The sequence below is a fragment of the Narcine bancroftii genome, chromosome 7 (assembly GCF_036971445.1).
Source record: "Narcine bancroftii isolate sNarBan1 chromosome 7, sNarBan1.hap1, whole genome shotgun sequence".
Lineage (NCBI taxonomy): Eukaryota > Metazoa > Chordata > Chondrichthyes > Torpediniformes > Narcinidae > Narcine > Narcine bancroftii.
This window is the reverse complement of record NC_091475.1, coordinates 160,240,525-160,252,576: the sequence shown is the minus strand read 5'-3', so window position 1 is coordinate 160,252,576 and position 12,052 is coordinate 160,240,525. Positions and strand designations below refer to the sequence as shown.

Genomic DNA, 12,052 nt, shown 5'->3' with positions numbered 1-12,052 from the left:
ACTTTGCCCTGGCTGCCACACCCAAACAAGCAGGCAGACCTGTCACCTTTTTCTTACGCACCCTTCAAGGCCCTGAAATTTGCCATTCCTCCGTCGAGAAGGAGCTCCAGGTCATCGTGGAGGCTGTATGCCACTGGAGGCACTCACTATCTCGCTGGGAAAAGGTTCACCCACCTCACAGATCAGCGAACAGAAACATTCATGTTTAATCATATGCCAAAGGGAAAAATGAAGATCCTCAGGTGGAGAATCGAACTGTCCACTTACAATTATGACATTCTCTCCCAGCCCAGATAAGTTAATGAGTTTCTGGACTATCTTTCTGGAGGAACTTGCGCTAGTGTTCAAATGGACAGACCGTACTCCATTCAGGAAGTCTGGACTATGACTAAAAACTGCCAGGTCTGTGCTGAATGCAAACCTCAATTCTACCAGCCGGACTAAGCACATCTGATCAAGGCCACCCACCCCTTCGAGTACTTCAGTAATGATTTGAAGGGCTCCCTCCCCTCCTCCAACCGGAATGTCTATTTCCTTACAATGATTGATGAATACTTCTGTTACATCTTCGGAGGTCAAAAGTAAGTTGACCATGGCCACGGTTGTCAAGGCCCTCCGGAATATCTTCATGCTCTCTAGGAAACTTGTTTTCATCCATAGTGACCAAGGGACATCGTTCATGAGTGATGAACTGCGGCAGTACCTGCTGGCCAGGGGCATCACCACATGCAGGATCACCAGCTATAATGCTAAGGGAAACGGGCAAGTGGAAAGGGAAAATGCCACAGTATGGAAGACCTTCCTCCTGGCACTGAGGTCGTGGGGTCTCCCTGTCTCCCTATAGCAAGAAGTCCTCCCAGATACACTCCATTTCATCTGGTCATTTTTGTGTACGGCCACCAACACTCCTCATGTACGGATGTTTGCTTTCCTTAGGAAGTCTGCATCAGGGAATACGCTGCCTGGCTGGCTTACTTCACCAGGACTGGTCCTGCTCTGGAAGCATGTCAGGCAATCTAAGACTGACCAGCTGGTTGAGATGGTCCGCCTTCTCCACATCTACGTCCAGTATGTTTATGCTGCCTTCCCTAATGGGCACGAAGACATGGTCTCGATCTGGGACCTTGCTCCATCAGGAACCTCCCTGACCACCAATGACTTTCAACAGACACCCCCTCCCATTTCAACCTTAGGGGTCCTGCAACCTGAAGCTGTCCACTTCCTACCCCTGGCCACAGTTGTTGCCAACGATGTACCAGCTCCACACTCCCCCACCACCCCACCTCTTTCCAAACCTTAACAACTGTTAACAGGCCAAACTCACAAGCTGCTCAGAGCACTACGGCAGTGCCCCAACCATTTCCACATCACTCACTGCGGCAGAGGAGACCCCTTGATAGACTTAACCTGTAAAATGTATATATGCATAGTTGTTTCACCTCTTTTTTTCTCACCCTGCAGGTCTCTTCTTAAAATGAGGGGTGAATATGGTAAACCGTTGTTGTGCCACAATTAGCTGCTGCCTGCTGGACACGACTCCCAAGACCGAGACTGATCCTACGCATAGCTGCTTGGATGTTCCCCCTTTTTCTTTGCTTCGATCAGTCAATGAGGTTGATGGTTGTTCCAGTTATTAGTTAATAAAAGCTTGAGAGTTTCACAATTTCAGCTTTTTGTGAATTACTGATGGTACATCAGGAATAGGGCAGTTTGATGCTCAAACAGACCTAAAAGGAACATGGCTGCAACGGAATTGGATCTTAAAAGCTGATGGCTCAGTGGACATGAGGCAACTATGTACATATGCAACCAATTTTTACTTGCTGCAGTAAAAAGGGTACCACAAAAATAAGACTACAAATTAATTTGATGAAGTCAGGAATGGACCTGGTGCCAAGGACTGAGCAACAGTAATGGGCTGGCGGGTGAATCTGAGAGGACAGGGTATTCAGTGATGAACAGGGCAAGGAGAGCCAGCACATTGGATATGGCCAAATAGGGAATTGGTCAACAAGGATTTACAAGGAAGAGCAGGAATCAGGAAGGAAGAGTTAATTTTAGGCCACCAATTTGTGGTTGTAGAATTAGAGGTGGCATAAATTAGGAAATTAAAAAAGGGAGGGGGATGATAGAGGTAATTTAGCAATCAAGGGAATCTTTATCCAACCAGATATTTTTTTTTCACGATAAGTGAGCAGGTCTCCCCTCAGCCTACCACGCTCCCGAGAATACAACCCAAGTTTGTCCAATCTCTTCCCACAACTCACACTCTTTAAATGAGGAAGCATCCTGTTAAACTTCTTCTGTGTCCATTGGAAAGCCTTCACAGTCTTCCTGTTAAGGACCAACCTGGATTGTACACAGTATTCCAAATGCGGATGAACCAAAGTTTTATATAGCTGCAAAATGACTTCCTTCAAGCTCTTGAACTACCCCAATGATAAACTAGTCTGGCACCACAAAAGACTTGTTTTCATGATTCAAGCACCACCTTTTCCTTGCATTAACACTTATTGTGAATATTTATTATCTTTATTTCATATATATTATATTTTTCCATTCTGAGATAATGTAACATATACAACTGGAGTTGTTTTTTTTCATTAAATGTATCTGTTTTGTATACATTATGTTGTGTGTATGACAATAAACTCATCATCATTTTCATTACTCATTGCCCTACCCATGAAAACAGACATAATCATAGCCTTTTTTTAAACCAACCTTATGTGGTCTCTTTCTATGGACCTAGAACCCTAGAGCCTCTGAGATATCAATGCGTTAAAGAGCCATGACATTAACTATTCACATTTCCCTTACTTTTGACCTCTGAAGATGTAGCACTTGTTCAGATTAAACTCCACCTGTCATTTCTCTGTCTGTTTCTATAACTAGGGTAGCATAGCGCAATGCCGTTACAGCGCCAGTGATTTTGACAGGGCTTGAATCAAACGCTGCCTGTAGGGAGTTAGTATGTTCTCCCTGTGTCTATGTGGGTTTTCCCAGGGGGCTCTGGTCTCCACCCACTGTTTGAAATGTACCGGGGACTGTTGGTTAATTGGGTGTAGTTGGGCCGCATGGGCTCTCAGGCCGAAATGGCCTGTCACCATGTTGTATGTCTAAATTTTTTTTTAAAAAGATCTACATGATTTATGTATCCCCACTACTGGACATAGGCCTCCAGCCAGGGTAACACCATTCCACCACTATCCTCTGTCTTCTTTTGACCAGCAAATTCTGTATCCAAACTATCAACTCACTTTCATACCATACACCTGTACCTTCTGGATGAGCCTACCATGAGAAACATTGCCAAGTACCTTACAAAAGTCCATGAAGACGATATTCATTGACCTCTCCTCATCAACCACCTTTGTCACCTCCTTAAAAATCTCATTTTGGTAAGACATGACCTCCCCTACACAAAGCCATGTTGATGATGACTTTCCAAATGTGTAGAAATCCTACCCCTGAGCATCCTTTCCAAAAGTTTTCCTTCTACTGATGTGAGGCTATCATTCCTTGGAATATCCTTCTTTCCTTTCGTGAGCAAAGATATATTAGCTATTCTGCTCCAGCAATCTTCTCACTTGCCTCTTTCAATAACCAATAGGAACATATTTAAGATGTCTAGCAAACAAACTAAAGATAATGAAGAAAATATTTATGTGGCACGTGATAGTATCTGTATTACATTGCAAATGGGCTGCACAGGCGAGATGGGGGAGATCTTAAATGGGATTTCTGCACCTGTTTTTAATTCGAAGACAGGCACAGATTTTATAGAAGTGAGGATTAACAGTAGTGAGGACATGGAACCCATACAGATTACAGAGAAGGAGGTGCTTGCTATCTGGAGGCATATAAGGGTGGATAAATTTACAGGACCTGACAAGATATTCCCTTGGACCTTGAGGGAGGCTAGTAGAGAAATTGCACTGACAGATATATTTTAAATGCCCTTTGTCACTGGTGAGATGCCAGAGGATCGGAGGATAGTTATTGCTGTTCTGTTGTTTAAGAAAGGCTCTAATAATAATCTGGGAAATTATAACCCAGTGAGCCTGATGTCAGTCGCGGGAAAGTTATTGGAAGGTGTTCTAAGAGACTGGATACATAAATATTTGAATAGACAGGGGCTCATTAGGGATAATCAACATGGCTTTGTGCATAGTAGCTCATCTCTAACCAATCAAAGTTTTTCGACGAGGTGGTCAGGAAAGTTGGTGAAGGAAAGGTGATAGATGTTGTCAACATGGACTTTAGGAAGACCTTTGACATGGTCCTGTATCGGAGGTTGGTCAAGTAGGTTCAGTCACATGGTATTGAAGATGAGGTAGTAAATTAAATTAGATATTGGCTTTGTGGGAGAGACAGAGAGTGGTAGGATATGATTGACTCTGAATGGAGGCCAATGACTAGTGCCTCAAAGATTAGGGCTTGGTCTATTGTTGTTTGTCATCTTTCAAAGCTTGCAGAAGAATCCAGACCAGCTGGATTAAGTGTTGCACATTGGAAGGACGAATCAAAGTAAGACTTACACAGATTTACGTTGGGTTCTGTGGAGTGTGGATAAACTTAAGGATCTGGGAATAGAGATAAATAATTCCTTGAAAATTTCATCACACAGATAGGGTCCTGAAAAGAGCTTATGGTACATTAGCCTTCATAAATCAAAATATTGAGAACAAGAGTTATGATAGGTTGAAGTTGTATAAAACATTGGTGAGGTCGAATTTGGAGTATTGTATGCAGTTTTGGTCACCTAAGTACAGGAAAGATATCAATAAGATTTAAAGAGTTCATAAAAACTTTTCAATTATGTTGTTGATACTTGAGAAGCTGAGTAATAGGATCTCAAGAATGGAACAAAGAAACAATAGGATCTCGAGAATGGAACAAAGAAACAATAGGATCTCGAGAATGGAACAAAGAAACAATAGGATCTCGAGAATGGAACAAAGAAACAATAGGATCTCGAGAATGGAACAAAGAAACAATAGGATCTCGAGAATGGAACAAAGAAACAATAGGATCTCGAGATGGAACAAAGAAACAATAGGATCTCAAGAATGGAACAAAGAAACAATAGGATCTCGAGAAAGGAACAAAGAAACAATAGGATCTCGAGAATGGAACAAAGAAACAATAGGATCTCGAGAATGGAACAAAAAAACAATAGGATCTCGAGAATGGAACAAAGAAACAATAGGATCTCGAGAATGGAACAAAGAAACAATAGGATCTTGAGAATGGAACAAAGAAACAATAGGATCTCGAGATAGAACAAAGAAACAATAGGATCTTGAGAATGGAACAAAGAAACAATAGGATCTTGAGAATGGAACAAAGAAACAATAGGATCTCGAGATGGAACAAAGAAACAATAGGATCTCGAGAATGGAACAAAGAAACAATAGGATCTTGAGAATGGAACAAAGAAACAATAGGATCTTGAGAATGGAACAAAGAAACAATAGGATCTCGAGATGGAACAAAGAAACAATAGGATCTCGAGAATGGAACAAAGAAACAATAGGATCTTGAGAATGGAACAAAGAAACAATAGGATCTCGAGATAGAACAAAGAAACAATAGGATCTTGAGAATGGAACAAAGAAACAATAGGATCTTGAGAATGGAACAAAGAAACAATAGGATCTCGAGATGGAACAAAGAAACAATAGGATCTCGAGAATGGAACAAAGAAACAATAGGATCTTGAGAATGGAACAAAGAAACAATAGGATCTTGAGAATGGAACAAAGAAACAATAGGATCTCGAGATGGAACAAAGAAACAATAGGATCTCGAGAATGGAACAAAGAAACAATAGGATCTTGAGAACTCCAGCAGTGTTTCAATGGTTTGTATCTTGTCGAAGTTTAGAAAATAATAAGATTTCAGTCATTGCTGAAATGTGAAGATATCTGGCAACCTTTTATGTCTTATTTTAATATGATGTAAATGTTTCTGATGTGATTAGATATATTTATGCTTCCAGATGAGATATACCCAGTCGTCTTACCTTTGTTTTTTTTTGATTTATGGTAGGAACCCAAAACTAAGTGACTCTCAGGATAAGTTTGCTCAGCTTTTTTTTGACAGTTTAAAAAAAATGAATTAGTTGTTAGGTGGTTTATTTTTCTATAATACTTTTGATGTTTCTGCATTGCAGAGGAGGGAAACCAAGTTTATACTTGTTTGATGTTTTATCTTTATATATACACACATATGTATTATTCTATTTTCAGTGTTTTTCCCTTTTCTTCATTGTACTATATTTCTTATAAAAACCACTAAAAAGATAGAGAGAGTTAGAGGGTAAGATAGAATTGGTTGGGACTTTATTCCCTGGAGTATCAGGAAATAATGGAAGATTTGATTGAGGTATATAAAATGATGAGGGGCATAGAAAGTCAACGCAAATGGACTTTTTTCCACTGAGGTTGGTGAGACAAGAACAAGAGAACATAGGGTAAATAAGGGTGAAAGGTGAAATATAACATAAGGGGGTATCTTCTTTACTCAGACGGTGGTGAGAGTGTGGAATGAGCTGCCCGTGGAAGTGGAAGATGTGGGCTTGATTTCAGCATTGATAAGAAGATTGGATGGGTAGGTACATGGATAGAAGGGGTATGGAGGGAAATAGTCTTGGTGCAGGTCACTGGGATTCAGTAAAATAATAGATCATCGAGGACAAGATGAGCTGAAGGGCTTGTTACTGTGCTGAAGTTTTGAAAGGCATCAGTGTTGAAAAATAAAACTTACAGGGGTAGGGGGACATGGCAAGCATGGAAGCAGCTGTATTCCTCCTGCAGAGAAGGAGCACCAATTGGTCTCCTTTTTGTGCTGATTCCATTTTTGATCCTAGGATTCATCTAATTCTGACATACACAATAAGAGAGCATGACATGCTGAAATCTGGGAACCATGAGGCACTGTGGGAGTAGGTGATACTGTATGTATGGTCTGCCATATCCTTCAACCCACCATTACACTCAAGCCAAATCAGAAGGCATACCAGGAGTGGTGTCAGACAAATCTGAAAATGCATTGCCAACCAGATGAAAGTGCCAGATGCCTATATAGAGGTAAGTGACATCAAAACAAAATGAATTGGATCCAAGCTCTGAACTCCTTTCACTTCAATATTGTGAATGGTGATGGAAAGGGAAATACTAACAGGAGGAAGAGACTCCGAGATCATCCCCACCCATTACAGTGATATCGTTCTGCACGCAAATGCTAAATGTATGGTTGATACGCTCCAAACAAATTCAGCAAGGCCTATGGAGTGGATCATCCATCCTGAGATTCTTCCTGAGATTCCAATTATGGAAGCCATATTCCATTCAATGTATTACATGTGAAATTAAACAACATGTATCCATGGATACAGCAAAACAAAAGAGGTAGTCAATTTCCTGGCTCTAGCATTGCAAACCTACACTCCCTGAAATTGCTTCACCTCTCGCCAAACCGTGACACTGCAACCTTTTGCAAAACGAATCCACTAGAATTAGAATGTATTGTCATGAATCTATCACAAAATTCATTGTTCATTGTTGTGGCAGCATTACAGTGTAAGTATTGCTATAAAACTACATTTTAAAATGAATTAGTGCAAAAATGAGAATAAGTGAGGCTTTGTCTGTAGTTCATTGACCATTTAGAAATCTGATGGCAGAATCTTGTGCCACTGGGTGTTCGTCCTCAGGCTCCCGTACCTCCTTCCTGATGGTAGCAATTAGCCAGGGAGGTGAGCACCCTTAAGGATAGAGGCTACTTTCTTAAAGACACCACCTCTTGTGGATGTGCTCGATGAATGTCTGTGATACTGCTGGCTAAGTTCAAAACTCTCTATAGTTTTTTTCTTGTCCTGTGCATTTGCACCTGCATACCAGACAGTGATACAACCACTCAGAACGCTCTCCACGGTACATCTGTAGAAAAGTGCAGGAATCTTTGGTGACATATCAAATCTCCTCAACTCTTCACAAATTATTGCTGCTGGCAATGCATTGATCTGGAAGCCCCTGGAGAGATCCTCAGAGATGTTGACGCCCAGGAACGAAGCACTTTATTCTTTACACTGCTGATCCCTCGATGAAGACTGGTCTGTGAGCTCCTGAATTCCCCTTGCTGAAGTCAACAATCGACTCTTTGGTTTTGCTAACATTGAATGCAAGGTCATTGTAGTGACACCACTCAACAACCAATCTATATCCCTCCTGTACACTACCTCATTGCTGTCTGTGATTCTGCTGCAACCATGTTATTAACAGCAAATTTGTAGGTGGTATTTGAATTGTGCCTAGCCTCACAGTCATAGGTGTGTAGAACGAGTAGAGCAAAGGGTCAACTTTCAATTATCAGGAAATTGACAGATGTTTACAACAGTGCTATCAAGCAGCTTGCACTCACCACTTGGCTCCAGACTTCTTTACAACCAAAATTTCAATCAAAGTGCTGAATTCCAGAGATGAAATGAAAATGGCAGCTTTAAAATAAAAGTAGCATTTGCTGAATGTGGCATCAAGAGACTCTGGTAGAACTGAGCATCAAGGGGGAAAGCACTTCAGTAGTTGGAGTCATCACTCACAGAAAGAGAGATGGCTCATTGTTGTACATTGGTTATTCCGGACTCAGGGCATCATTTCATGTGTTCCTCATAACAGTGCCCTGGATAAGCTACTTTAGATGCTTCATCAAAAACCTTCCTTCCATCACAAGGGCAGAAATAGGTGCTTTTGCAGATAATTACATTAGCAAATTAAGTATCTCTTGCTTCCTGCCGCAAGAATTACTTGACATTCAAGGCAGAGGCAGATAAATATCAAGAAACAATCATATACGCTGTTAACCAGACTGTGAGCATATCCAAACGAGGAGAATGTAACCACTCCACCACCTATATTACATGCACTGCAGTTACTCCCAAGACTAATCCAGCTGTTCATCCCAAACCCTCCATAACCTGTCATAAAAAAGGATAATGGTTTCAGGAGTATGGGAGCACCACCACCTGTACGATTTCCTCCAAGCTGATTTGGGAAGGTATCATCACTGTTGGCTCTTGATCCTGGAATTAGGGTTACCTTAGAGCACTAGAAGAACTGCAGCAATTCCAGCTGTGATTCACCCCTACTGTCTGGAGGGCAGTTATGAATGGCCATTAAACTGTGCCAATGGCACTCAGATCCCAACCCACAGCTTCAATGATCCTGGTTCAATCCTGACCTGTGGTGCTCACTGTTTGGATTTTTTTGTGGTTTCTTTAAGGTTGGTAGATTAATTAGCCACTGTAAATTACATATAGTGTGTAGATGAGTGGGAGAATCTTGGGAGAGTTGATGGCAATGAAGGGAGAATAAAGTACAAAAATCAGGAGTCGTGTAGGGTGATGCTCAGTGATCTACGAGGACTCAGTGTGCTGTAAGTCTCAAATATCACAGATAACACTTTAGAAACAAATTTCTCCATTACATAAATCATTGTTTATTTGTAATCCTGTTGCTCTTTTCCTTGAAACTTCATCAATGCTTCAATGACTTGGATTGCACCACATCTCAAATCCACCATTAATTACTCCATGCATTTGTTTAATTGAATAATTGATCTCATTGAATGTTTCAAACCCCTTTACTCAAGCCATCTAGATAGACATTATTGTGAAATTTATTGCTTTAATAGAAACAGCATTCTCTATAAGTTATTGGTATAAATCCCAATGGAACTGTGCAAGATACTACCTTCATATAATTTTTCCTGCATTAATATTTAGTTTTATCTTGTGTTTTTACTGCCAGACTGAATGTGTAAACCTGTCAGCTAACTTTCTATAAATTCAAGAGCCTATGGATGCAACAATCTCCTTTCTCTGCTGAGGCAGAGCATCTACAGATGTTTATTGACAAAATATCTGTATCCAGGAATCATCATGTTCTGTCTGATGAGATTTTCAATGCCAAGTTAAAAGAATATCCCATGATTCCTTCAACAAAACTTTCCTTATCATCCTTGCGATGTTGCAGAATTTGCTGACAATTTCAGCCTTTGACCAGAAGGTCAACATTTTAAGCCTCACTCTAAGATGAACATCGCTGAACTGATAATTGTGAGACACCGTATTGCTGGAAATGTTCCCCCGTGGATGTTAAAATATGCTTTGGTGGGTGGATGTCAATGAGCTTATGGTATGAAGAAAAAACTGAGAGGTCAAATTTCTTCCAAAGTCAAAAAATGTAATTTTGTTCTGTATTTATAGATAATAAATTCATCCTTCCCGGTCTCCCCCAGGCAGTTATATAAATACCCGTTTTAAGAATATTTCTTTTCTGTTAAAAGTCTTTGTTTTGTTTATCAATTGTTTTTAGTTTAAAATGGCAACAAAGATTAAGGAAAATAGAGTTCAAATACAGAACAAAACTACACTCTCCGACTTTGGAAGAAACTCAGCCTATTTGCCCAGACAGAACCACGGAGTCAAGGCTGGAATCTTCTTAAGAACGGAGCTCATTAATTGGACTGTCGGAAAAGCTGGCCTTGGACACCCCTCTGAAAGATGGTGATGAATATTGATTTGAAATGTTTTATGAAGATAAATTGCAGTAATTGGCATTGGTTGCCCATGAGTTTTAAAAATCCAGATAACATTAAAGTTTATTAGTGATTTTTTTTGGATGGAATATCGGAAGGATGAATTTATTATCTATAAATACAGAACAAAATTACATTTTTTGACTTTGGAAGAAATTTGACCTATTTGCCCAGACAGAGCCGGAGTTGGTGCTGGAATTTTCTCAAGAACAGAACTTATTAAAGTTGATTTCGGACTCCTTTTTGAAAGATGGCGACGAATGTTGATTTGAAATATTTGAAATATTTTCTGAAGATAAACATATATATGGAACTCCTTGACCTGCAATAAGGTTTATCATTGATTTTTTTTTGGATGGAATATTGGAAGGATGAATTTATTATCTGTGAGTATGCATACATTGCAAACAGATTTTAATAGTTTTGAAAAGGTTTTTTTTTAAACTAAATAACAAGATCAGTTTAATATTGAGAAAATTGGAAAAAACGGAAACTTTATTAAATTTGGAAACTCAGTAGAAAGAAACTATGAACAAGATTGATGATTTATAAAATTAAAGTCGAAGGAGCAATGTCCAAGAAGAGTTAAAAATTTTGAATAAGTTTTTCTTGAAAATAAACAATAATTTCAACTTAACATTGAGAAGATTGACAAAGTGGAAAATTTGATATTAAATTGGGAAACATAGAAGAAAGAACTTATGAATAACATTGATGCTTTAGAAGATCAAGACCGAAGGAATTATGTTCAAGAAAATTTTAAAAGATTTGAAAAAACTTTTTTTGAAAGTAAGCTACAAATTCAACTTGAGACTGAGAAGAATGGAAGATTCGGTGTTGAACTGGGATGTTCAGAGGTGTTTTAATTCAGTGGATGAAATTCAGGAAGACTTGAAAAAAAAATTTTAAAAAAAAGCTTTTATTGATTGTAAACAATGTTTAACTCAGTGTTGGGAGGATGGAAAGGGTGCAAAATTTAATATCAAGTTTGGATTTTCAAAAAAAAGAGTTTATGAATAAGATTGGTTAAATTGATGGACCGGGGTTTTATGGATATAAGAAATGATGATTTTTCGGTTTATACGTGTATTTTGTCTGCCTGGGGAGGGGGGGAGGGGTGGTACTTCTGCTCCCGAAAGTCATATGGCACTTGTGGTTTATACCACACCCATTTGGGTTTTTGGGAATTAACCACCACAAGGTGGTTTACTAAGGGGTTAGGGGAGGTGGGGGGGGGTGAAAATTTGAAAATTATTTAGTATCTATTATGTAATATTATACTAAGTCAATTTGAAATGAATGTATGGAGATATTATAAATAAATTTCAAAAAAAAAGAAAGAAACTGAGAGTTCTTATGGTACAATGGTCAACACTTCTCAAATTAAAACAAAATAATTGGTAATTTACTTGATTTCTTTATGATGTGCAACTTTGGCTGCTGTATTTGC

General features: G+C 39.4%; 1 protein-coding gene across 1 annotated transcript in view; it reads right to left on the bottom strand.

Moving 5' to 3' along the window:
- The window catches only part of LOC138740058 (teneurin-4-like), a 393,122-nt gene that overhangs the window by 81,858 nt on the left and 299,212 nt on the right, over window positions 1-12,052 (bottom strand). The window lies entirely within an intron of this gene.